The sequence below is a fragment of the Nerophis ophidion genome, linkage group LG27, assembly GCF_033978795.1.
Source record: "Nerophis ophidion isolate RoL-2023_Sa linkage group LG27, RoL_Noph_v1.0, whole genome shotgun sequence".
Classification (NCBI taxonomy): Eukaryota; Metazoa; Chordata; class Actinopteri; order Syngnathiformes; family Syngnathidae; genus Nerophis; species Nerophis ophidion.
Window position 1 is genome coordinate 5,120,273 of NC_084637.1, and position 27,500 is coordinate 5,147,772.

At 43.3% G+C, this 27,500-nt stretch overlaps 1 pseudogene; it reads left to right on the forward strand.

Moving 5' to 3' along the window:
- The first annotated feature begins 3,679 nt into the window (after positions 1–3,679).
- Positions 3,680–27,500, forward strand: part of LOC133544364 (inactive dipeptidyl peptidase 10-like) — a 69,055-nt pseudogene continuing 45,234 nt past the window's right edge.

Genomic DNA, 27,500 nt, shown 5'->3' on the forward strand with positions numbered 1-27,500 from the left:
CTATTATGTTAGAGCCACTATGGACTGGACTCTCACTATTATGTAAGATCCAGTACGGACTGGACTCTCACTATTATGTTAGATCCACTATGGACTAAACGCTCACACTAATATGTCAGGTCCACTATGGACTGGACTCTCACACTATTATGTTAGATTCACTATGGACTGGACTCTCACTATTATGTTAGATCCACTATGGACTGGACTCTCACACTATTATGTTAGATCCACTATGGACTGGACTCTCACTATTATGTTAGATCCACTATGGACTGGACTCTCACACTATTATGTTAGAGCCACTATGGACTGGACTCTCACTATTATGTAAGATCCAGTACGGACTGGACTCTCACTATTATGTTAGATCCACTATGGACTAAACGCTCACACTAATATGTCAGGTCCACTATGGACTGGACTCTCACACTATTATGTTAGATTCACTATGGACTGGACTCTCACTATTATGTTAGATCCACTATGGACTGGACTCTCACACTATTATGTTAGATCCACTATGGACTGGACTCTCACACTATTATGTTAGATCCACTATGGACTGGACTCTCACTATTATGTTAGATCCACTATGGACTGGACTCTCACTATTATGTTAGATCCATTATGGACTGGACTCCCATTGCATCTGCGGTCCCCTCCAAGGTTTCTCATTGTCCCATTGGGTTGAGTCCTTCCTTGCCCTGATGTGGGATCTGAGCCGAAGATGTCATTGTGGCTTTTACAGCCCTTTGAGACACTTGTGATTTAGAGCTATATAAGCAAACTGATTGATTGATTGATGGCAACTAAGAAAACAAATGAGGGCACTGAAACGAAAGTAAACAACTAAGAAATACCAAACCAAACAGATCATGACAGATAGAAATGCCCTTAAAAGTAGCTTTGATGTAGCAAGCCGTGTAGCTGGCTACAATTCTTCGGGGATGGCTTCCTCTGTAGCTTAACTACTTTTATTCCAGAGTAACTTGTAGAGAGAGAGAGAAATATCCATCATATTATATTCTACTTTTTATTTAAATGGTAGATGGGTCCACGGGGAAGACCCAGGACACGTTGGGAAGACTATGTCTCCCGGCTGGCCTGGGAACGCCTCGGGATCCCCCGGGAAGAGCTAGACGAAGTGGCTGGGGAGAGGGAAGTCTGGGTTTCCCTGCTTAGGCTGTTGCCCCCGCGACCCGACCTCGGATAAGCGGAAGATGATGGATGGATGGATGGATGGTAGATGGGTTATAATTGAATAGTGCACTTCTACCTTCAAGGTACTCAAAGCTCTTTGACACTACTTCCACATTCACCCATTCACACACACACTCACACACACATACACACACACTCACACACACATTCACACACTGATGGAAGGAGCTGCCATGCAAGGCCCTAACCAGCAACCATCAGGAGCAAGGGTGAAGTGTCTTGCTCAAGGACACAACGGACGTGCCAAGGTTAGTCGAAGATGGGGATCGAACCAGGAACCCTCTGGTCGCTGGCACAGCCACTCTTTTTGTGATACAACCCTTTTTTTGCACTGCGTCAGTACTTGTTTAAACTCCGTCCTCATTTCTTGCCAAAAGGGCTAAAACATGTACAGTAAACTTCACCTGAAGAATGTTAAACTCACTTCCCGCTTTTTCTCACAGGAAGTCCTCGAATATTTAGCTTGAATGTCAGAATGTTGAATGCACGCCGCCCCTTTAAAACTGAACATTTAAACATTTTAACACTTTAAAACTATGTTTCATATTAGACATTAACTTTATACAATACATTTTACTTACATTTTGTATATGATACATATTTTCTAGATGTAAAAAAACCCTGACAATCATGATATTTTGGGTATAAATCCTGCAAATTGTAATGGAAAATAATATATTACAGCAGTGGTTCTCAAATGGGGGTAGGCGTACCCCTGGGGGTACTTGAAGGTATGCCAAGGGGTACGTGAGAATTTTTTTAAATATTCTAAAAATAGCAACAACTCAAAAATCCTTTATAAATATATTTATTGAATAATACTTCAACAAAATATGAATGTAAGTTCATAAACTGTGAAAAGAAATACAACAATGTTGACAGCTAGATTTTTTTGTGGACATGTTCCATAAATATTGATGTTAAAGATTTCTTTTTTGGTGATTTTTTTTTTTAATAAAGTTGATGAATCCAGATGGATCTCTATTACAATCCCCAAAGAGGACACTTTAAGTTGATGATTACTTCTATGTGTAGAAATCTTTATTTATAATTGAACCACTTGTTTATTTTTCAACAAGCTTTTAGCTATTTTTTTCCCAAATAGTTCAAGAAAGACCACTACAAATGAGCAATATTTTGCACTGTTATACGATTTAATAAATCACAAACTGATGACATAGTGCTGTATTTTACTTCTTTATCTCTTTTTTTCAACCAAAAAACGCTTTGCTCCGATTAGGGGGTACTTGAATTAAAATAATGTTCACAGGGGGTACATCACTGAAAAAAGGTTATGAACTAAAGCAGGGGTAGGGAACCTATGGCTCTAGAGCCAGATATGGCTCTAGAGCCAGATGTGGCTCTTTTGATGACTGCATCTGGCTCTCAGATAGATCTGAGCTGACATTGCTTAACACGATAATTATGAATGATTCCGCTGGAATTCACAGTGCTAAAAATAACGTTCAAAATATAAAACATTCTCATGCATTTAAATCCATCCATCCGTTTCCTACCGCACCTGTTCAAGAAGTCGCATTAATGGTAAGAAGTATTTAATGTTACGATGGGGGGTTCGGAGCTTTCTGCAGGGTCGTTCTCCCAGGAAGGCAGACGGACTACTCGGGACATGACATTTAGGTAAAAACATGACTTAATTTAAACTAAAAAAAGATACAAACAAAACTCGCTCACAGCAGAGGCACAACTTGGGCTAAGGAAGAAAGCTAACGCATAAACAGACTATGAACATAAATCAAACAAAACTTACTTGGCATGGCATGAAACAAGTCAGCACAGAGCAAGAAAAGATCACATTGACGCCAGGGTGACTGACTGGCAAAGACGAGCTTAAATACTGCCTCTGATTAGTACTCGGGAAGCAGGTGAGCGGGCATTTTGTCCACCAGAGACAGGTGGACCAAATGAGTAACCAAGGAAACCAGACAAGGGAGTGGAAAAAAACAGGAACTTAAAGAGTCCAAAAGACAAAAAGCATAAGGCCAAAAAAAAAAACATGATCAACAGACATGACAATTTATTTATTATTGGTTAGCTTCGGAATAACAATGTTATGAAAAAGAATAAGAATAAAAATGTTGGTCTTACTTAAAAATGCACGCATTTTGTTGTATTGAGTGTTAAAAAATATGATATGGCTCTCACGGAAATACATTTTGAAATATTTGGCTTTCATGGCTCTCTCAGCCAAAATTAGGTTCCGACCCCTGAACTACAGTATGCATTATGGTTAAACAAAAATACATAATAAAAACGTGTGGATATGTTAAACCTAAAAAAAAAAAATCACAATAATAATGATAATGATGTATCATGATTATTATTATTATCATATTTCAGTTAATCTGAAATAATAACCCTCTCGTTTTACCACGCGTACCTTTTATTTTGGTAGTCAACTCCGGAAGCGCCGCTTGCCAGTACAGCAGAAGCATTGACGTCACCCTTAAATCGCCTCTTGCAGCCAGGTTCGGATGTTATCACCGGCAGAGCTGCAGGGTTCTGCTTAAGGAGGACTCGGCGCGATGACAGCCTCCAAGGATCCGAGCAAGAAGAAAGCCAAAGAGTCTCAGCAGCAGGATGAGGTAGTCAAACATTTTAGTCCTTCAACTGTGCGTCCCCGTCCCCCCCATCTCTCCTAATTCATGTCCACATTGTGGCCGTGGATGCTGCGAGTGAGCGAGGATGTCTTTCCTTCAACGTCTTTGTGGCTTTTATTGTGTGAACATCTCCTGCGCATGTGCGACGGCTGCTTGTTTTGGTTGTAACGCGGGTTCAAGTGTGACAATGTGTGTAACGTGACGCGTTACATAAGACTCATGCAGATGAGGCACGAAGGGGGATTGTTGTGTGTTGGACTACACAACAGGTGGGACAGTGCAGGAACACGGTGTGTGTCTGCCGGGTCAACTTATTGGTAGCCTTAGTGGGCTGTTACCAATCAGCTTTCGAGTTACGTTTCTAGCATTTTCCATGCAAGGATGTTCCGGAGAAAAGTGTGACTTGCAGATGTTAAAGGTACTCAATGGATATCGTCATGATATGTTGCCCGGATCATGTTTTTATTTTAGTTTGACTCCCTTAGTTCTGTTTTCAGCACCCTTGGGTTTGTGTTTTCGTTGCCATGGGTGCTGATTATTTTCACCTGCCTCTGATTAATGTTAATGTTACTCAAAGGATGTCGTCATGATCCGTTGCCCGGATCATGTTTGCTATATAAGTAAACATTGATTGATTGATTGATTTTAGTTTGACTCCCTTAGTTCTGTTATCAGCACCTTTGGGTTTGTGTTTTCATTGCCATGGGTGCTGATTATTTTCACCTCCCTCTGATTAGTGTTAAAGGTACTCAGAGGACGTCGTCAACGGATCATGTTTTATTTTAGTTTGACTCCCTTAGTTCTGTTTTTCAGTACCGCTGGGTATGTGTTTTCATTGCCATGGGTGCTGATTATTTTCTCCTCCCTCTGATTAGTGTTAAAGGTACTCATAGGATGTCGTCAACGGATCGTGTTTTATTTTAGTTTGACTCCCTTAGTTCTGTTTTCAGTACCGCTGGTTATGTGTTTTCATTGCCATGGGTGCTGATTGTTTTCACCTCCCTCTGTTGGCGCAGTGAGAGAGTGGCCGTGCGCAACCCGAGGGTCCCTGGTTCAATCCCCACCTAGTACCAACCTCGTTGTGTCCTGAGCAAGACACTTCACCCTTGCTCCTGATGGGCGCTGGTTCGCGCCTTGCATGGCAGCTCCCTCCATCAGTGTGTGAATGTGTGTGTGAATGGGTAAATGTGGAAGTAGTGTCAAAGCGCTTTGAGTACCTTGAAGGTAGAAAAGCGCTATACAAGTACAACCCATTTATCATTTATTTAAAGGTACTCAAAGGACGTCGTCAACGGATCATGTTTTATTTTAGTTTGACTCCCTTAGTTCTGTTTTCAGCACCTTTGGGTTTGTGTTTTCATTGCCATGGGTGCTGATTATTTTCACCTCCCTCCGATTAGTATTAAAGGTATTCAAAGGATGTCGTCAACGGATCATGTTTTATTTTCAGCTGCCTCTGATTAGTGTTAAAGGTACTCAAAGGATGTCGTCAACGGATTATGTTTTATTTTAGTTTGACTCCCTTAGTTCTGTTTTCAGCACCCTTGGGTTTGTGTTTTCATTGCCATGGGTGCTGATTATTTTCACCTGTTTCTGATTACTGTTAAAAGTACTCAACGGACGTCGTCAACGGTTCATGTTTTATTTTAGTTTAACTCCCTTAGTTCTGTTTCCAGCACCTTTGGGTTTGTGTTTTCATTGCCATGGGTGCTGATTATTTTCATCTGCCTCTGATTAGTGTTAAAGGTACTCAAAGGACGCCGTCAACGGATCATGTTTTATTTTAGTTTGACTCCCTTAGTTCTGTTTTCAGCACCCCTGAGTTTGTGTTTTTGTTGCCATGGGTGCTGATTATTTTCACCTGTCTCTGATTAGTGTCAAAGGTACTCAAAGGACGTCGTCAACGGATCATGTTTTATTTTAGTTTGACTCCCTTAGTTCTGTTTTCAGCACCTTTTGGGTTTGTGTTTTCATTGCCATGGGTGCTGATTATTTTCACCTACCTCTGATTAGCGTTAAAGGTACTCAAAGGATGTCGTCAACGGATCATGTTTTATTTTAGTTTGACTCCCTTAGTTCTGTTTTCAGCACCCTTGGGTTTGTGTTTTCATTGCCATGGGTGCTGATTATTTTCACCTCCCTCTGATTAGTGTTAAAGGTACTCAAAGGACGTTGTCAACGGATCATGTTTTATTTTAGTTTGACTCCCTTAGTTCTGTTTTCAGCACCTTTGGGTTTGTGTTTTCATTGCTATGGGTGCTGATTATTTTCACCTCCCTCTGATTAGTGCTAAAGGTACTCAAAGGACGTCGTCAACGGATCATGTTTTATATTAGTTTGACTCCCTTATTTCTGTTTTCAGAACCTTTTGGGTTTGTGTTTTCATTGCCATGGGTGCTGATTATTTTCACCTGCCTCTGATTAGCGTTAAAGGTACTCAAAGGATGTCGTCAACGGATCATGTTTTATTTTAGTTTGACTCCCTTAGTTCTGTTTTCAGCACCCCTGGGTTTGTGTTTTCGTTGCCGTGGGTGCTAATTATTTTCAGCTGTCTCTGATTAGTGTTAAAGGTACTCATAGGATGTCGGAAGACAAAGCTCACTATTTAGTGGTCGATCTACGTTCCCATCCTCACCTATGGTCATGAGCGTTGGGTTATGACCGAAAGGACAAGATCACGGGGTGACAGACTCCTGCCGTCGTCGTGCGGGTTGCGTGGACCAATCAGGAAGGACAGGTTTGACTGTTTATTTTTTCAAATAAATAAAGCTTCAGTCTAAGTCGGGTCGCGTTTCAGCTCCTCCGCTGCTCGTTCCGGGTCTCCTTTTCAGTCGGCCGCGTCTCCGTCGCTGTGTTGGGCTCGCTCTCGGTCGTTTTCGCTCTTCAGGTTCTGTTGTTGGTTCTCCTACTCCTCCTGCCATGATCTTTCCTCCTTCTCCCCTTTTATAAACTGAGAGGCAGATTGTGAGCCGGTGTGTGAGGGACGCACCTGATCTTGATTGCTCGCCCGCGCCTTCGTTCCGCCGCATCCTCCGCCTCCTGGCCGCCATCTTGAGCAGGGCCAAAGCGTGTCCTGCCCCGCCGTCGGCCCGTCGGCTCCGCCTCTCCACACACGGGTACAAGCGGCCGTGTGCCTATCTATAAAGGCTCTCCCTTAGAGATAGGGTGAGAAGCTCTGTCATCCGGGAGGAGCTCAAAGTAAAGCCGCTGCTCCTCCACATGGAGAGGAGCCAGATGAGGTGGTTCGGGCATCTGGTCAGGATGCCACCCGAACGCCTCCTTAGGGAGGTCCTTAGGGCACGTCCGACCGGTAGGAGGCCACGGGGAAGACCCAGGACACGTTGGGAAGACTATGTCTCCCGGCTGGCCTGGGAACGCCTCGGGATCGAGGTGGACGAAGTGGCTGGGGAGAGGAAAGTCTGGGCTTCCCTGCTTAGGCTGCTGCCCCCGCGACCCGACCCTGGATAAGCGGAAGAAGATGGATGGATCTTTAGCAAACACTGCGTGGCTACAATGGGCAGCGTTTTTGTACGAAGATCATCTCAGAGTCATGCTTTTTTACGAAGCATCAGCCAATTTAGCTGATTCATTCCAATTGTGGGTTTTGATCAAATTTGCTACAACGTGTTCGAAGCCTCGCTTTTTCCTTTTAAGGCCGCCGGCACGTTTTTCACGCAAACATGAAGTCGTCACCGGCTTTGCTGTCGGCTTAAAAGCGAAAGCGATGGGCGGCGGCAAAGTGTGTCTCGGAGGTGCTTTCACGCACTCGGAGTCACTAAGAATACAATCACAGGCATTTAATTAATGTCAGGGAGCAGCTCGTTGGCTCCGTGGCGTGCAAGGAAGGATCTGCTGTGAGCGTCTGCAGCGTTCTTTCAATCTTTTCCACCTCACTGGCCTTATGTTTGACACAGGTGGTCACCTGATTGTCTGGCAACACCTCATTGGCTTATTTGAATCCCTCAGTAATTGCACTTTAATGACTAGGATGGTTAAAACAAACCCTGTTTCCATATGAGTTGGGAAATATAAACAGAATACAATGATTTGCAAACATTTTCAACCCATATTCAGTTGAATATGCTACAAAGACAACATATTTGATGTTCAAACTGATAAACATTTTTTTTTTTTGTGCAAATAATCATTAACTTTAGAATTTGATGCCATTAACACGTGACAAAGAAGTTGGGAAAGGTGGCAATGAATACCGATAAAGTTGAGGAATGCTCATCAAACACTTATTTGGAACATCCCACAGGTGTGCAGGCTAATTGGGAACAGGTGGGTGCCATGATTGGGTATAAAAACAGCTTCCCAAAAAATGCTCAGTCTTTCACAAGAAAGGATGGGGCGAGGTACACCCCTTTGTCCACAACTGCGTGAGCAAATAGTCAAACAGTTTAAGAACAACGTTTCTCAAAGTGCAATTGCAAGAAATTTAGGGATTTCAACATCTACGCTCCATAATATCATCAAAATGTTCAGAAAATCTGGAGAAATCACGTAAGCGGCATGGCCGGAAACCAACATTGAATGACCGTGACCTTCGATCCCTCAGACAGCAGTGCATCAAAAACCGACATCAATCACGAAAGGATATCACCACATGGGCTCAGGAACACTTCAGAAAACCACCGTCACTAAATACAGTTTGTCGCTACATCTGTAAGTGCAAGTTAAAGCTCTACTATGCAAAGCGAAAGCCATTTATCAACAACATCCAGAAACGCCGCCGGCTTTTCTGGGCCCGAAAAATTAATATTTCTAAAAAAAAATAAAAAAATTATCCAATCCAATCTAATCCACTTTATTTATATAGCACATTTAAACAACAAAAATGTTTTTAAAGTGCCGTACAATAAAAAATAAAAACAACATTCAAATACTATCTTGAGCTCCACCACTAACTAAAAAAAAAACAAAAAATAAAAAATAAATACCCATAAAACCAATATAAAAAAATATAAAATAAATATGATTAAAAACGATTTTAAGGCTGAAACCAATTAAAACAGTACATAGAAATTACAATTTTAAAGCACAGAGGATCACACAACTCACGTAGTGTTAAAAGCCACAGAATAAAAATGGATTTATTTATTTATGAGTTTCAACATCAAATGTTTTGTTTTTGGAGTGCATTCAACTGAATATGTGTTAAAAAGGATTTGCAAATCATTGTATTCCGTTTATATTTACATCTAACACAATTTCCCAACTCAAATGGAAACAGGGTTTGTACAAGGGCTGCCGAGCGATTAAAAATGTTTATTCGTTATTAATCGCACTTTGTTGACATTCTCTCTTTAAATACGTCGACTGTAAGTGATTTCATTTCAAATATTTGCTTGAAACAGTGAAGTGAATTATATTGTCGAAAATGTGGACGATGTGCAGTTTTCTGCGTGGATTGTTCTCCCGAGATGCAAAAGAACTGGAGCGGACGTGGCGTGAAGGTGACTACATGATTTAATAATACTATACAAAGTGACAACAAAAGGCGCGCACAAGGCGGAGACAAAAACTTGGCTAAGGAAACCAAAAAAGCACTTTGACGTAAACTAAGGACATAAAATAAAATAAATAAACAAAAACTTCCTTGGGGTGACGTGAGCAGGGCAGCATGGACTGTGAAATTGCAAGAAAGAATAAACATGACATGACGCAGTGTGTGAAAAGATAATGAAACAAAGACGCCAGAACGACCAACTGAAAAACCAGGTTTAAATAATAATGACATGATTTGAAACCGGTGCGTGAGTCCCACATGTGAGACAGGTGACTCTAATGGGTCGCCATGGTGACAAAACAAGGGAGTGAAAAAACAGGAAGAAATTGAGTCTTAAACAAAACAGAACAGAACTAAACAAAACCTGACCACAAGACATGACATATATTTATATAGAGCTTTTTCTCTAGTGACTCAAAACGCTTTACATAGTGAAACACAATATCTAAGTTACATTTAAACCAGTGTGGGTGGCACTGGGAGCAGGTGGGTAAAGTGTCTTGCCCAAGGACACAACGGCAGCGACTAGGATGGCGGAATCGGGGATCGAACCTGGAACCCTGAAGTTGCTGGTGTGGCCACTCTACCAACCAAACTATACACCACTGCATCCGATGCTTTCATTGGACTTGGTGATGTATGGCTTAGATGCAGCTGCTCGGCCATGGAAGCCCATTCCATGAAGCTCTCTGCGTACTGTACGTGGGCTAATTGGATGGTCACATGACGTTTGGAGCTCCGTAGCAACTGACTTTGCAGAAAGTCTTTGCACTATGCGCTGACCCCTCTCTGTCAATTCACGTGGCCTACCACTTGGGGGCTGAGTTGCTGTTGTTCCCAAAATCTTCACTTTTCTTATATTAAAGTTGACTTTGGAATATTTAGGAGCGAGGAAATTTCACAACTGGATTTGTTGCACAGGTGGCATCCTGTGACAGTTCTATGCTGGAAATCACAGAGAGCGGCCAATATTAGAAACAATCTCCATGCCTAAGTGCTTGATTTTATACACCAGCCCAAATGATTCTCATCATTTGGATGAGTGGCGTTGCGTTAGGACCAGATGTTCCTCCAAGGGAATTCAAGTTGCTGGTCAACCCCAAGTTCTTTTGATGACACGTAAACTGAGTTTAAATGATCACCCAAGAACAGAATAGGTATTTTGCAATTTATTCCAAAGCTTTGGAGAGACCAACCTAAAAACAACACATTCAATTCGCGTCCCTTAGTTGATCTGAAAACATTACGGACGTGTTGTCCTTCTCTATGTCCCTCACCCCCACCCTCCAGAACGAATACACATGTCTAGTGTCCTCCTTAGCTGGGCACAGGATGTGAGTATTGCTACTCCTCACATTCCTAAAGCCCAGGTTAACTTGCAGTGTACCCTGGACATGAGATTAACTCTTAAATATGGATATATCGTCAGTGGTCACACACTTTTGGCAATGTAGTGTATTCGTGCTCATTGAGGAACAAAAATGACAGCACGGACATTAAAAAGGTTTTACTCGCCATCGTGCTCATGACTTCACGCATACATGATGACGTGTGTGTCTGCAGGACTTTGTGGATGTCAGCCCCCCGCAGAGGAACTGGAAGGGCATCGCCATCTCGCTTTTGGTGATTGCGGCCGTCTGCTCGCTCATCACCATGTCCGTGGTGGTGCTCACGCCTGGTACGACACACAGAAGCGATAACGTGGTAGTCGTTGTTTTTGGATTGATTTTGACGCTTTCGGCCTTTCCTCAGCTGAACTCCCGGGCAGCAGCAAGTCCGCTCTGACGGTGGAGGATCTGCACTCGTCAGATTTCAGCGTGCACAGCCCCGAAGCCACGTGGATCAGCGGTAAGCACTCGAGAGAGAAATGTGCATGTAGACCGCCTGCAGGGAAATGTGTCCACTGGTGTTCCAGGCAAATCCACATCCTGAATAACAATCTATTTCCGTTTTTTTATTATAGACATTTTTTTTTTCCATTATCACCGCACCTTCCTTGATGGATTTTCCTGGTGTAGTGCAAAGCAGGAGTTCAAATTGAAAGACTACTATATTAAAAATGCACTCTGACTCCCCTCTCCCACCAGTATTTAATCAACGTGTCTTAAAAGAAAAACCCCGTCTTCATTTGAGTTGGGAAATTGTGTTACATGTAAATATAATCGAAATCCTTTTCAACCCATATTCAGTTGTATGTGCTACAAAGACAACATATTTGATGTTCAAACTGATAAACATTTTTTTGTTTGCAAATAATCATGAACTTTAGAATTTGAAGCCAGCAACACGTGACAAAGAAGTTGGGAAAGGTGGCAATAAATACTGATAAAGTTGAGGAATGCTCATCAAACACTTATTTATCATAGTCATCATTGTCACCGACGTCCCACTGGGTGTGAGTTTTCCTTGCCCTTATGTGGGCCTACCGAGGACGTGGTGGTGGTTTGTGCAGCCCTTTGAGACACTAGTGATTTAGGGCTATATAAGTAAACATTGATTGATTGATTGATTTGGGACGTCCCACAGGTCCATCCATCATCCATCCATCATCTTCCGCTTATCCTAGGTCGGGTCGCGGGGGCAACAGCCTAAGCAGGGAAACCCAGACTTCCCTCTTCCCAGCCACTTCGTCCAGCTCTTCCCGGGGGATCCCGAGGCGTTCCCAGGCCAGCCGGGAGACATAGTCTTCCCAACGTGTCCTGAGTCTTCCCCGTGGCCTCCTACCGGTTGGACGTGCCCTAAACACCTCCCTAGGGAGGCGTTCGGGTGGCATCCTGACCAGATGCCCGAACCACCTCATCTGGCTCCTCTCGATGTGAAGGAGCAGCGGCTTTACTTTGAGTTCCTCCCGGATGGCAGAGCTTCTCACCCTATCTCTAAGGGAGAGCCCCGCCACACGGCGGAGGAAACTCATTTGGGCCGCTTGTACCCGTGATCTTATCCTTTCGGTCATGACCCAAAGCTCATGACCATAGGTGAGGATGGGAACGTAGATCGACCGGTAAATTGAGAGCTTTACCTTCCGGCTCAGCTCCTTCTTCACCACAACGGATCGATACAACGTCCGCATTACTGAAGACGCCGCACCGATCCGCCTGTCGATCTCACGATCCACTCTTCCCTCACTCGTGAACAAGACTCCTAGGTACTTGAACTCCTCCACTTGGGGCAGGGTCTCCTCCCCAACCCGGAGATGGCACTCCACCCTTTTCCGGGCGAGAACCATGGACTCGGACTTGGAGGTGATGATTCTCATTCCGGTCGCTTCACACTCGGCTGCGAAACGATCCAGCGAGAGCTGAAGATCCCGGTCAGATGAAGCCATCAGGACCACATCATCTGCAAAAAGCAGAGACCTAATCCTGCGGTTACCAAACCGGAACCCTTCAACGCCTTGACTGCGCCTAGAAATTCTGTCCATAAAAGTTATGAACAGAATCGGTGATAAAGGACAGCCTTGGCGGAGTCCAACCCTCACTGGAAATGTGTTCGACTTACTGCCGGCAATGCGGACCAAGCTCTGGCACTGATCGTACAGGGAACGGACCGCCACAATAAGACAGTCCGATACCCCATACTCTCTGAGCACTCCCCACAGGACTTCCCGAGGGACACGGTCGAATGCCTTCTCCAAGTCCACAAAGCACATGTAGACTGGTTGGGCAAACTCCCATGCACCCTCAAAAACCCTGCCGAGAGTATAGAGCTGGTCCACAGTTCCACGACCAGGACGAAAACCACACTGTTCCTCCTGAATCCGAGGTTCGACTATCCGACGTAGCCTCCTCTCCAGTACACCTGAATAAACCTTACCGGGAAGGCTGAGGAGTGTGATCCCACGATAGTTGGAACACACCCTCCGGTCCCCCTTCTTAAAGAGAGGAACCAACACCCCGGTCTGCCAATCCAGAGGTACCGCCCCCGATGTCCACGCGATGCTGCAAAGTCTTGTCAACCAAGACAGCCCCACAGCATCCAGAGCCTTAAGGAACTCCGGGCGGATCTCGTCCACCCCTGGGGCCTTGCCACCGAGGAGCTTTTTAACTACCTCAGCGACCTCAGCCCCAGAAATAGGAGAGACCACCACAGATTCCCCAGGCACTGCTTCCTCATAGGAAGACGTGTTGGTGGGATTGAGGAGGTCTTCGAAGTATTCCTTCCACCTATCCACAACATCCGCAGTCGAGGTCAGCAGAACACCATTCGCACCATACACGGTGTTGATAGTGCACTGCTTCCCCTTCCTGAGGCGGCGGACGATGGTCCAGAATCGCTTCGAAGCCGTCCGGAAGTCGTTTTCCATGGCTTCCCCGAACTCTTCCCATGTCCGAGTTTTTGCCTCCGCGACCGCTGAAGCTGCACACCGCTTGGCCTGTCGGTACCTGTCCACTGCCTCCGGAGTCCTATGAGCCAAAAGGACCCGATAGGACTCCTTCTTCAGCTTGACGGCATCCCTCACCGCTGGTGTCCACCAAGGGGTTTTAGGATTGCCGCCCCGACAGGCACCAACTACCTTGCGGCCACAGCTCCGATCTGCCGCCTCGACAATAGAGGTGCGGAACATGGTCCACTCGGACTCAATGTCCAGCACCTCCCTCGTGACATGTTCAAAGTTCTTCCGGAGGTGGGAATTGAAACTTTGTCTGACAGGAGACTCTGCCAGACGTTCCCAGCAGACCCTCACAATGCGTTTGGGCCTCCCAGGTCTGTCCGGCATCCTCCCCCACCATCGCAGCCAACTCACCACCAGGTGGTGATCGGTAGAAAGCTCCGCCCCTCTCTTCACCCGAGAGTCCATAACATGAGGCCGCAAATCCGATGACACAACTACAAAGTCGATCATGGAACTGCGGCCTAGGGTGTCCTGGTGCCAAGTGCACATATGGACACCCTTATGTTTGAACATGGTGTTTGTTATGGACAAACTGTGACGAGCACAAAAGTCCAATAACAAAACACCACTCGTGTTCAGATCCGGGCGGCCATTCTTCCCAATCACGCCTCTCCAGGTTTCACTGTCGTTGCCAACGTGAGCGTTGAAGTCTCCCAGTAGGACAAGGGAATCACCCGGGGGAGCACTTTCCAGTACTCCCTCGAGCGTTCCCAAAAAGGGTGGGTACTCTGAACTGCTGTTTGGTGCATAAGCACAAACAACAGTCAGGACCCGTCCCCCCACCCGAAGGCGGAGGGAGGCTACCCTTTCGTCCACCGGGTTGAACTCCAACGTACAGGCTTTGAGCCGGGGGGAAACAAGAATTGCCACCCCAGCCCGTCGCCTCTCACTGCCGGCAACGCCAGAGTGGAAAAGGGTCCAATCCCTCTCGAGAGAAGTGGTTCCAGAGCCCTTGCTGTGCGTCGAAGTGAGTCCGACTATATCCAGCCGGAATTTCTCAACTTCGCGCACTAGCTCAGGCTCTTTCGTCCCACAGGTGTGCAGGCTAATTGGGAACAGGTGGGTGCCATGATTGGGTATAAAAACAGCTTCCCAATAAATGGTCAGTCTTTCACAAGAAAGGATGGGGCGAGGTACACCCCTTTGTCCACAACTGCGTGAGCAAATAGTCAAACAGTTTAAGAACAACGTTTCTCAAAGTGCAATTGCAAGAAATTTAGGTATTTCAACATCTACAGTCCATAATATCATCAAAAGTTTCAGAGAATCTGGAGAAATCACTCCACGTAAGCGGCATGGCTGGAAACCAACATTGAATGACCGTGACCTTCGATCCTTTAGACAGCAGTGTATCAAAAACCGACATCAATCTCTAAAGGATATCACCGCATGGGCTCACGGACACTTCAGAAAACCACTGTCACTAAATACAGTTTGTCACTACATCTGTAAGTGCAAGTTAAAGCTCTACTATGCAAAGCGAAAGCCATCTATCAACAACATCCAGAAACGCCGCCGGCTTTTCTGGGCCCGAGAAATTATTATTTCTAAAAAAAAAAAAAAAGTTTATCCAATCCAATCTAATCCACTTTATTTATATAGCACATTTAAACAACAAAAATGTTTCCAAAGTGCTGCACAATATTAAAAACAACATTCAAATACTATCCTGAGCTCCACCATTGACTAAATAAAAACAAAAAATAAAAGTAAATACCCATTAAAAAATATAAAACAACATATGATTAAAAATGATTTTAAGGCTGAAACCAATTAAAACAGTAAACAGAAATTACAATTTTAAATCACAGAGGACCACACAACTCACGTAGTGTTAAAAGCCATAGAATAAAAATGGATTTATTTATTTATGAGTTTGAACATCAAATATTTATTTGAATTATTATTATTTGAATCCCTCAGTAATTGCACTTTAATGACTAGGATGGTTAAAACAAACCCCGTTTCCATATGACTGCAATGGAAAAGAAAGACGATAAAGACAAAAGGAAGAAAAACAACTGCCTGCATGGCAGCTTTGTGTCAACATTGACACTTTTTCTCATTAGATTTCACCTCATTCCACTTTTTTTTATAATGTTTTTATTTTTTATTTTTGCATTACTATCAATTTTGAAATTTTTGCAGACTATGTGGCGGGCCGGTAAACTATTAGCCGCGGGCCGCACTTTGGACACCCCTGCATTAGAACATTATATGTATGTGTGTGTGCTTTGTCGAGCTATTTGAAGATAATAAGATGGAGGCATAAAAGCCGTATAAGACAAACACCATTTGAGGCGTCTCCTGCTGACCTGCAGGCCAGAAACACAGATGGCTTCACAGTGTCGTGTTAGATTCAGAGCACATCAGCTCTACAGCAACTGAGACCAGTCATAATAATAATAATAATAATAGAGTCGGTGTGAGCAATCATTCATTGATACACGCATTTATTTAGTGCGGGTTAGTTTTGTAGTAACTCTTTTCATTAAAGCAGGGGTAGGGAACCTATGGCTCTACAGCAGGGGTGCCCACACTTTTTCTGCAGGCGAGCTACTTTTCAATTGACCAACTCGAGGGGATCTACCTCATTTATATATATCATTTATATTGATTTATTTATGAAAGAGACATTTTTGTAAACAAGTTAAATGTGTTTAATGATAATACAAGCATGTGTAACACATATAGATGTCTTTCTTTCACGAAGACAAGAATATAAGTTGGTGTATTACCTGATTCTGATGACTTGCATTGATTGGAATCAGACAGTAATGATGATAACGCCCACATTTTCAAATGGAGGAGGAAAAAAAGTGGTCCTTTCTGTGCAATACCACATGAAAGTGGTTGGTTTTTGGCATCTAATTCATCCAGCTTCCATACACTTTACAAGAAAAACATTGGCGGCAAATTCCGTAGCTTGCTTGATTGACATTCACGGCACCCGAGGGTCTTGTGAGATGACGCTGGCTGCTGCCAGTTCATTATTATGAAAAAATGACAGAGAGGAAGGCGAGAAACACTTTTTATTTCAACAGACTTTCGCGCCGTCCCTTCCGTCAAAACTCTAAAGGCCGACTGCACATTTCCTATCTTCACGATAAAAGCCCTGCTTCACGCTGCCTGCGCTAACAAAATAAGAGTCTCGGAAAGCTGGCGTGCACAAGTGATGTGCACGCCAGCTTTCTGAGGGATCGCTTGTGCACGCCAGTTTTCCGAGACTCTGTATTTAGTTAGCGCAGGCAGCATGAAGCAGGGCTTTTATTGTGAAGATAGGAAATGTGCAGTCGGCCTTTAGAGTTTTGACGGAAGGTACGGCGCGAGAGTCTGTTGAAATAAAAAGTGTTTCTCGCCTTCCTCTCGGTCATATTTTAATAATAATGATCTTGCAGCAGCCAGCGTCATCTCACAAGACCCTCCGGTACCGTGAATGTCATTTAAGTGACGTCTTGGTGAAGATTGATGATCACTAATTTTTAGGTCTATTTTTTTTTTTTAAAAGCCTGGCTGGAGATCGACTGACACACCCCCCGCGGTCGACTGGTAGCTCGCGATCGACGTAATGGGCACCCCTGCCTTAAGAGAATGACATTGCAGCTATTCGAGATACAACACTTCTCAGACGGCAAGAGAACTTTCCAATGTCTGGATCAGCTGTGATTCTACTGACCAAAAAACTCTGTCCGTTTGTCGAAGGAGAGACAACGAGAATGCGGTAGCGTGTGCTTTGTATTACCTGGCCGTCAAGGGGAGACTACGGAAAACGGTCAATGCTTTTGGACTGGCAAAGCAGATTGTATCAGTTATTGTCCACCGTGTTTTGTCATGGACACATTGTCTAGGTCAGGGGTAGGGAACCTATGGCTCGAAAGCCAGATGTGGCTCTTTTGATGACTGAATCTGGCTCTCAGATAACTCTTAGTGGACATTGCTTATTACGGGGAGTAATGAATAATTCCTCTGGTAATCACAGTGTCAAAAATAACGTTCAAAATATAAAACATTCTCATGCATTTTAATGCATCCATCCGGTTTCTACCACACCCGTTCAAGAAGTCGCATTAATGGTAAGAAGTTTTTTTATTTATTGTTGGTTAGCTTCAGAATAACAATGTTATTACGTCGCGATCGACGTAATGGACACCCCTGATCTAGAGCCAGATGTGGCTCTTTTGATGACTGCATCTGGCTCTCGGATAAATCTGAGCTGACATTGCTTAACACGATAAGTAATGAATAATTCCACTTGTAATCACAGTGTTAAAAATAACATTCAAAATATAAAACATTCTCATGTATTTTTATGTTCAAAAAGTTGCGTTAATGGTAAGAAGTAATTTATTTCTTATTGGTTAGTGTTGGGTTTGCCCTCCTGGGGGTTCTTCAGACCACCAAGCACCGACATGAGAGCCTGTTTTAGGGTAAAATATTGTATTTTTTTTTTCAATTAGTCTCTCAGTAGCTTTCCAGCAATTGTCTTTTTCTCTTTCGTCCTCACTCGCGCTCTGGCTCCAGCCCCGGCCCCGTCCCTCCCCCTGGCTGCTGCTTATAACAGAGCGACAGGTGATTAGATAAAAAAAAAAGGCCCAGGTGGGCCGTCTACGCACCTGTCGCTGATTTCGAGGCCGGTCCTGGCGACATCCCGCTTTGCTGCAGGCTCGCAGGCCACGCCCCCTCCACAGTTAGGTTCAGAATAACGATGTTATTACAAAGAATAAGAGACCTATTATACTCTGGAAATGTTGGTCTTACTTAAAAATGCACGCGTTTAGTTGTGTTCAGTGTTAAAAAAAACATTATATGCCTCTTAGGGAAATATATTTTAAAATATTTGGCTTTTTGGCTCTCTCAGCCAAAAAGGTTCCCGACCCCTGAATTAAAGGCTCCTTGCCAAGGCCTCTGGCGCTAATGCATCTCTTCAATCAGCACACAAGAGAGATGTTAGCCCTCCCATCCTGGCATGTGTGTTTTATTCATCGATTACATTGATTTATTCCATGAGACAGAAGCAAATATATATATTCTGTTGCTTCCAATCAATTAGGGTTGTCCCGATTCATTTTGGTACCGGTACCAAAATATTGGTATTTTGACGCTTTTCTAAATAAAGGGGACCACAAAAAATTGCATTATTGGCTTCATTTTAACAAAAAATCTTAGGCTACATTAAACATATGTTTCTTATTGCAAGTTTGTCCTTAAATAAAATAGTGATTATATAAGACAAATTGTATTTTAGTAGTAAGTAAGCAAACAAAGGCTCCTAATTTAGCTGTCGAGCTATGCAGTAACATTTTGTGTCATTTATACACCTTTTATTTTCTCAACATTATTAAGGACATAACAGGATAGATAGATAGATATACAAACCCCGTTTCCATATGAGTTGGGGAATTGTGTTAGATGTAAATATAAACAGAATACAATGATTTGTAAATCATTTTCAACCCATATTCAGTTGAATATGTTACAAAGACAACATATTTGATGTTCAAACTCATAAATATTTTTTTTGTGCAAATAATCATTAACTTTAGAATTTGATGCCAGCAACACGTGACAAAGAAGTTGGAAAAGGTGGCAATAAATACTGATAAAGTTGAGGAATGCTCATCAAACACTTATTTGGAACATCCCACATGTGTGCAGGCTAATTGGGAACAGGTGGGTGCCATGATTGGGTAAAAAAACAGCTTCACAAAAAATGCTCAGTCTTTCACAAGAAAGGATGGGGCGAGGTACACCCCTTTGTCCACAACTGCGTGAGCAAATAGTCAAACAGTTTAAGAACAACGTTTCTCAAAGTGCAATTGCAAGAAATTTAGGGATTTCAACATCTACGCTCCATAATATCATCAAAGGGTTCAGAGAATCTGGAGAAATCACTCCACGTAAGCGGCATGGCCGGAAACCAACATTGAATCTTCGATCCCTCAGACGCACTGTATCAAAAACCGACATCAATCTCTAAAGGATATCACCACAAGAGCTCAGGAACACTTCAGAAAACCACTGTCACTAAATACAGTTTGTCACTACATCTGTAAGTGCAAGTTAAAGCTCTACTATGCAAAGCGAAAGCCATTTATCAACAACATCCAGAAACACCGCCGGCTTCTCTGGGCCCGAGATCATCTAAGATGGACTGATGCAAAGTGGAAAAGTGGTCTGACGAGTCCACATTTCAAATTGTTTTTGGAAATAATCAACATCGTGTCATCCAGACCAAAGGGGAAGCGAACCATCCAGACTGTTATCAACACAAAGTTGAAAAGCCAGCATCTGTGATGGTATGGGGGTGCATTAGTGCCCAAGGCATGGGTAACTTACACATCTGTGAAGGCACCATTAATGCTGAAAGGTACATACAGGTTTTGGAACAACATATGCTGCCATCTAAGCGCCGTCTTTTTCATGGACGCCCCTGCTTATTTCAGCAAGACAATGCCAAGCCACATTCAGCACGTGTTACAACAGGGTGGCTTTGTAAAAAAAAGAGTGCGGGTACTTTCCTGGCCCGCCTGCAGTCCAGACCTGTCTCCCATCGAAAATGTGTGGCGCATTATGAAGCGTAAAATACGACAGCGGAGACCCCGGACTGTTGAACGACTGAAGCTCTACATAAAACAAGAATGGGAAAGAATTCCACTTTCAAAGCTTCAACAATTAGTTTCCTCAGTTCCCAAACGTTTATTGAGTGTTGTTAAAAGAAAAGGTGATATAACAAAGTGGTGAACATGCCCTTTCCCAACTACTTTGGCATGTGTTGCAGCCATGAAATTCTAAGTTAATTATTATTTGCAAAAAAAAAATAAAGTTCATGAGTTTGAACATCACATATCTTGTCTTTGTAGCATATTCAACTGAATATGGGTTGAAAAGGATTTGCAAATTATTGTATTCCATTTATATTTACATCTAACACAATTTCCCAACTCCTATGGAAACGGGGTTTGTACATACGGTATAGAGCAGGGGTAGGGAACCTATGGCTCTAGAGCCAGATGTGGCTCTTTTGATGACTGCATCTGGCTCTCAGATAAATCTGAGCTGACATTGCTTAACAGGATAAGTGATGAATATTTCCACTTGTAATCACAGTGTTAAAAATAACGTTCAAAATATAAAACATTGTCATGCTTTTTTATGTTCAAGAAGTTGCATTAATGGTAAGAAGTAATTTATTTATTATTGGTTAGTGTGGGGCTTGCCCTCCTGGGGGTTCTTCAGACCACCAAGAGCCTGTTTTAGGGTTACAATATTGTTTCATTTTATTTTTCTCTCAGTTGCTTTCCAGCAATTGTCTTTTTCTCTTTCGTCCTCACTCGCGCTCTGGCTCCAGCCCCAACCCTGTCTCTCCTCCTGCCTGCTGCTTATAACAGAGCGACAGGTGATTAAATAAAAAGGCCCAGGTGGGCATTCTACGCACCTGTCGCTGATTTCGAGGCCGGTCCTGGCAACCTCCTGCTTTGCTGCAGGCCCGCAGGCCACGCCCCCTCCACAGTTAGCTTCAGAATAACAACGTAATTATAAAGAATAAGAGACCGATTATACTCTGGAAATGTTGGTCTTACTTAAAAATGCACGCGTTTAGTTGTTTTCAGTGTTAAAAAAAAATATATGGCTCTTAGGGAAATACATTTGAAAATATTTGGCTTCTTGGCTCTCTCAGCCAAAAAGGTTCCCGACCCCTGCTATAGTGGCTTCGATAACGGGAACCGGTTTTCAAAAAGGGACTGGAATCCATGGAATCGGTTCTTTTCTCATCGAAGCATCGGGAGAACCGGTTTTCCAACATCATCCCTAGATGTCAGTCAATGTACTGATCGTGGATTTGTAGAACTACAAAAGACGTGGCCCATGCCTTTAACCACTACGTCTATATTCAGTATGCATGTCTGCTTGGTTCGCCAAAGTCTTCCATTTCGCTGAATGAATAAATGAAAATACCAATGAAAGTTTATTCAGAAGAGACAGTTTTATCATCCTTTTGACAGGCCGTCTGTAAAAAAAAGATCAATGCGACGTGTAAGTGATGAAGATTTAGAAACACACTTGGAGCTGCTCGGACTAATCGCTGTCCCATTAGTCGTTGGCCAGAATGGATGACGTGCTCACAAGATGCCACCTTGTAAATGTAACGCAGACATGCGGGCAAGGAGGGACCAGGCGGAATCCCCCGGGGCCCGGGAGGTGTTGTGGATGTTATTTAAACAAGTGATGGAGTTTGATTCCATGACAAAACAAATCAAAGTCAGACTCTGCAATAGGCGCTCAGACTAAGACCCTAGCAAACACCTCAGGATGTGTGAAGCAAGGTGAGCCTCTGGGACAAAACAAAAAAAAACTAATCATATCCAGGCCACTTCAGAGAAATGAAGCTGTGATTTTGTGCTCCTTGAAGCTTGTGCTAATCAAAGGCTGAATATCATCAAGCTACAACATTGCAGCCTCTCAACATTGCAGCTTTTGTTCCACCTCACACCATGGTGGTGTGCAGGAATAGAACGACATCAATCAATCAATCAATCAATCAATGTTTATTCATATAGTGTCTCAAAGGGCTGCACAAGCCACAATCAATCAATCAATCAATCAATGTTTATTTATATAGCCCCAAATCACAAATGTCTCAAAGGACTGCACAAATCATTACGACTACAACATCCTTGGAAGAACCCACAAAAGGGCAAGGAAAACTCACACCCAGTGGGCAGGGAGAATTCACATCCAGTGGGACGCCAGTGACAATGCTGACTATGAGAAACCTTGGAGAGGACCTCAGATGTGGGCAACCCCCCCCCTCTAGGGGGCCGAAAGCAATGGATGTCGAGCGGGTCTAACATGATACTGTGAAAGTTCAATCCATAGTGGCTCCAAGACAGCAGCGAGAGTCCCGTCCACAGGAAACCATCTCAAGCGGATCAGCAGCGTAGAGATGTCCCCAACCGATACAGGCGAGCGGTCCATCCTGGGTCCCGACGAGCGGTCCATCCTGGGTCTCGACTCTGGACAGCCAGTACTTCATCCATGGTCATCGGACCGGACCCCCTCCACAAGGGAGGGGGGGACATAGGAGAAAGAAAAGAAGCGGCAGATCAACTGGTCTAAAAAGGAGGTCTATTTAAAGGCTAGAGTATACAGATGAGTTTTAAGGTGAGACTTAAATGCTTCTACTGAGGTAGCATCTGGAACTGTTACCGGGAGGGCATTCCAGAGTACTGGAGCCTGAACGGAAAACGCTCTATAGCCCGCAGACTTTTTTTGAGCTCTAGGAATCACTAATAATCACTTTTGAACGCAATGACAATGACATCCTCGGTTCAGAGCCCACATAAGGGCAAGGAAAAACTCACAACCCAGTGGGATGTCAATGTGATACAAATAATTGCTATTGCGACATCTAGTGGACACTTTTAGAACAGTACTTTCTTTCATTCAAACATTTCGGCTCATTTTTATACTTGGCCAAGTCATCCCCCGCTGTTGGCGGTCCGTACGTTCATACTTGCCAACCGTCCCGGATTTTCCGGGAGACTCCCGAAATTCAGCGCCTCTCCAGAAAACCTCCCGGGACAAATTTTCCCCAGAAAATCTCCCCGAAATTCAGTTGGAGCTGGAGGCCACGCCCAGTCCAGCTCCATGCAGACCTGAGCGACGTGTCCACAGCCTGTTTTCACGTCCGCTTTCCCACAATATAAACAGCGTGTCTGCCCAATGACGTTATAACTGTAGAATGATCGAGAGCGAATTCTTGGGTTTATTGTTAGGCAGTTTCATTATCGTCCTCCCAGCGCGGTAACAACACACAACAACAGCAGTCACGTTTTCGTCTACCGTAAAGCAGTTCGTCTGCCGTAAACAGCAATGTTGTGACACTCTTAAACGGAACAATACTGCCATCTACTATATGTGACAATAACATCTACGGCTTTTAGAGAGTGCAGTGCACAACTGCGCACACAACAAGGAGACGAAGCAGAAGAATGAGGAAGATACACCCGTGGCGACGCCGACGACAAGTAAGATGAAGAAATACGCTTGTAAGTTCCAAGCCGCAGCTGCGATTGGATCTGGATAGCCGCCGGGGAGAAGTAGTGGACTACCAAGTGCTTGGCAGGGACGATCTTCCTCAGGATGCAAAGATTGACCGGTTTTGGGCCATGCTAGGGAGAGATGGAAGATTCCAGACTCTAGTACAGGGGTAGGGAACCTATGGCTCTAGAGCCAGATGTGGCTCTTTTGATGACTGCATCTGGCTCTCAGATAAATCTTAGCTGACATTGCTTAAGACGATAAGTAATGAATAATTCTGCTGGTAATTACGATGTTAAAAATAACGTTCAAAATATAAAACATTCTCCTGTATTTTAATCCATCCAACTGTTTTCTACCGCACCCGTTCAAGAAATAACAATGTTATTAGAAATAATTTAGAGACTTATCATACTCTAAAAATGTTGGTTTTACTTAAAAAATGCACGCATTAGGCAGTGTTAAAAAATATGATATGACTCTCATGAAAATACTTTTAAAAATATTTTGGCTTTCATGGCTCTCTCCGCCCAAAAGGTTGCCGTACCCTGCTCTAGTGCATTTATTGAAAGCACTTTTGTGCGTGCCACACAGCAATGCATCATCAGAGAGGGTGTTCAGCATGGTTGGACAAATAGTGACAGAGAATAGAACAAGGATGGAAAATTCAACCCTTAACTCAACAATGAGTAAATGAGTGTTATGTGTGTGTATATGTGTAAATAAATGAACACTGAAATTCAAGTATTTTCTTATTTATGTATATATTAGGGCTGGGCAACGATTAAACATTTTAATCGAAGTTAATCGCACTATTTCTCCGATGAATCGCGATTAACTGCATTGTATACGCAAAGCCCAATAATGAATTCAAAAGTAGTGTGTAGTGCACCTTTATTGGAATATTCTCCCACATGAACAAAAGCGCCAAAACATTTGTTGTGCAAACACAATTTAAATCAGTCCTTGTTAAACAGTAGCAGTTAAACAGCATATTTTATGAAAATCAACTCAAAAAATGTAAATACAAACATTTAAGCTTATTGCCACTGCCAGGGTATTTAAGTTATCCTGTTTGTTATGGAAAATAAATATAATCTACATACAAATCTCTGAGCCACAATCATAACATCTGAACAGGCAATTTCTGAGGTAACAGCAGAAACATTTTTTTTATCAGGGATCTTATGTTTAAAAAACCTATATTATAGGTAGTGGGCTGTTTTAGGGAATTTTTGATCAACTTATCCGTAGTAGCAATATTAATAATGTTGTGTTTATTCTGCGTAGTGCACTTAAAATAATTATGACCATATCTAGGAATTGATATGATGGGAACTTTCCGATTGTTTGCTTGGTGCTTTGATAAACTGAACGCATATACATGGTACTATATTGTGATGTTATGAGCCAGGGAAAAAAGAACTACCCTACCCAGCATGCAACAGGAGTAACGAGCATGCGTGGTAGCCCGGTATAGGTTGTGTCGCCATGACGGCATCTTGTATGTTGTGATATGCACGCTCTGAAAGTAAACGTTAAGAACTCAGCCAACACTCCTGGTCTGCATTATTCATAAATAGACAGACAACACATATACTCCGCTGCTTCACAGGCCGCTGGATGTAGCTGGCAAAGTATTCCCGTGCTAGCTAGCCGGTCTAGCAAGCACGCCTCATTCAGTCCAAAACGGCCCGATCTATCCACATCCAGAATTGTCTGGCGGTCGTAAGTGATCCCGGAGTGACCACGCTGTAAGCCAGCCATGAAATTTGCAGAATTGTCCGGTATTTTTGCCAAATGTTCCATCTTTACCAAGAGCCCCTCGACGCCGGGCGACGCCATCTTGCTAAGAAAAGGCGTTAACAAAATAAAAGCATGTAAACAACATACGCAAATGTGCGATAAAATAATTGTCGGCGTTAATAGATTGATGAGTTAACTCGTAATTAACGCATTAATTTGCCCACCCCTAGTATATATATAGTTAGAATTCACTGAAAGTCAATTATTTCTTATATATATATGAACCCCTATGAACCCACTCCAGGAAACCAACCAAAAAAGAGCAAAAAACGAAACAACATCATCTGGTACAATCCGCCATTCAGCAAAGACGTCTCAACCAACATCGGCCGCAAGTTCCTCACTCTGATCGACAAACACTTCCCCAAAGGCAACACCCTAAGAAAAATATTCAACAAGAACAACATTAAATTGAGCTACAGCTGTATGAATAACATGCAACAAATAATTTCAAACCACAACAAAGCAATTGCAAAAGGACTGCCCACCCCCAGACTAAACGACTCTGAAACCAATAATGAATGTAACTGTCGCAAGAAACCTGATTGCCCTCTCAACGGAAGGTGCTTACAAACATCAGTCGTTTACCAAGCAAAGGTGACACGCAAGGACATTAACACATCCGACACGTACGTAGGATTAACCGAAGGAGCGTTCAAAACAAGATGGAATAATCACAACGCCTCCTTTAGAAACCAGACTTTGCAGAATTCTACAGAACTCAGCAAACACATTTGGAACCTCAAAGACAATAATGTTGAATATTCAATAACATTGCAAATTCTCGCATCCAGCACACCTTACAACAGTGGTAATAAAAGATGCAACCTATGCTTAAAAGAGAAACTGTTTATTATATATCATCCAGATCTATCATCCCTCAACAAGCGCAGTGAAATCATTTCAACATGCCGCCACAGACGGAAACACCTCCTAGGTAACACATGAGCCAATCACCACGCCCCTACGCCTGCCTGTACCCACCCACTCTGTGCCCTATATAAACCATTGTATGTGAATGCTTCCATTAAAATCTCCTGATGATTGAGGGAAACCCTCATGAAACAGTTCTGTAGAGATGAAGTAGTCTTGTGATTTTTTTTCCCACACCTACATATTGCACTCTACCACGGTATCGAGCACTATTCTCTGGATAATCCAATCAAGACATATATATATATATATATATATATATATATATATATTATATATATATATATATATATATATATATATATATATATAAGACTTGACTTGGTGAATTCTAGCTGTAAATATACTCCTCGCCTCTTAACCACGCCCCCAACCACGCCCCCCCACCCGAAATCGGAGGTCTCAAGGTTGGCAAGTATGCGTACGTTTGACACCCCTGCTGTATGTGACACACCCTGCAGAGTTGCACCACCAACCACATCACACCAATGCCATTTTTCTCTTGTCTTGCTTAGATTCCGTGGTGGTGTACAGGAACCGAGACGGCCATGTCGTCAAGTTTGATTTCACCTCCAACCAAACGGAAGTCCTTCTCAACAATACCACCTTCGTAAGTCGCTTCTCTTCTGTCTCCCCGTCCTTCCGTTTGAAACCAATCGATTGGCCAGTTGTTAGCGTGTCCCCCATCTCTACTTAGGTGGCGTTCAAGGTGGCAAAGTACTGGCTCTCTGCAGACCTTCAATACGCACTCTTTGCTTATGATGTCAAGCAGGTAGGGACTGTTACTACTGCAACTCTAGCAGTTGTATCTTAAACAATTTGTGTTTTATTTCCCTTTTGTTGTCTGGAGTTCCTATTTTGTGCATTTTGGCATTTATGGAATTGATCTGAGTATTTATACGTACACTATATTGCCAGAAGTATTTGGCCATTCATCCGAATGATGAGAGTCAGGCGTCCTAATCACTTG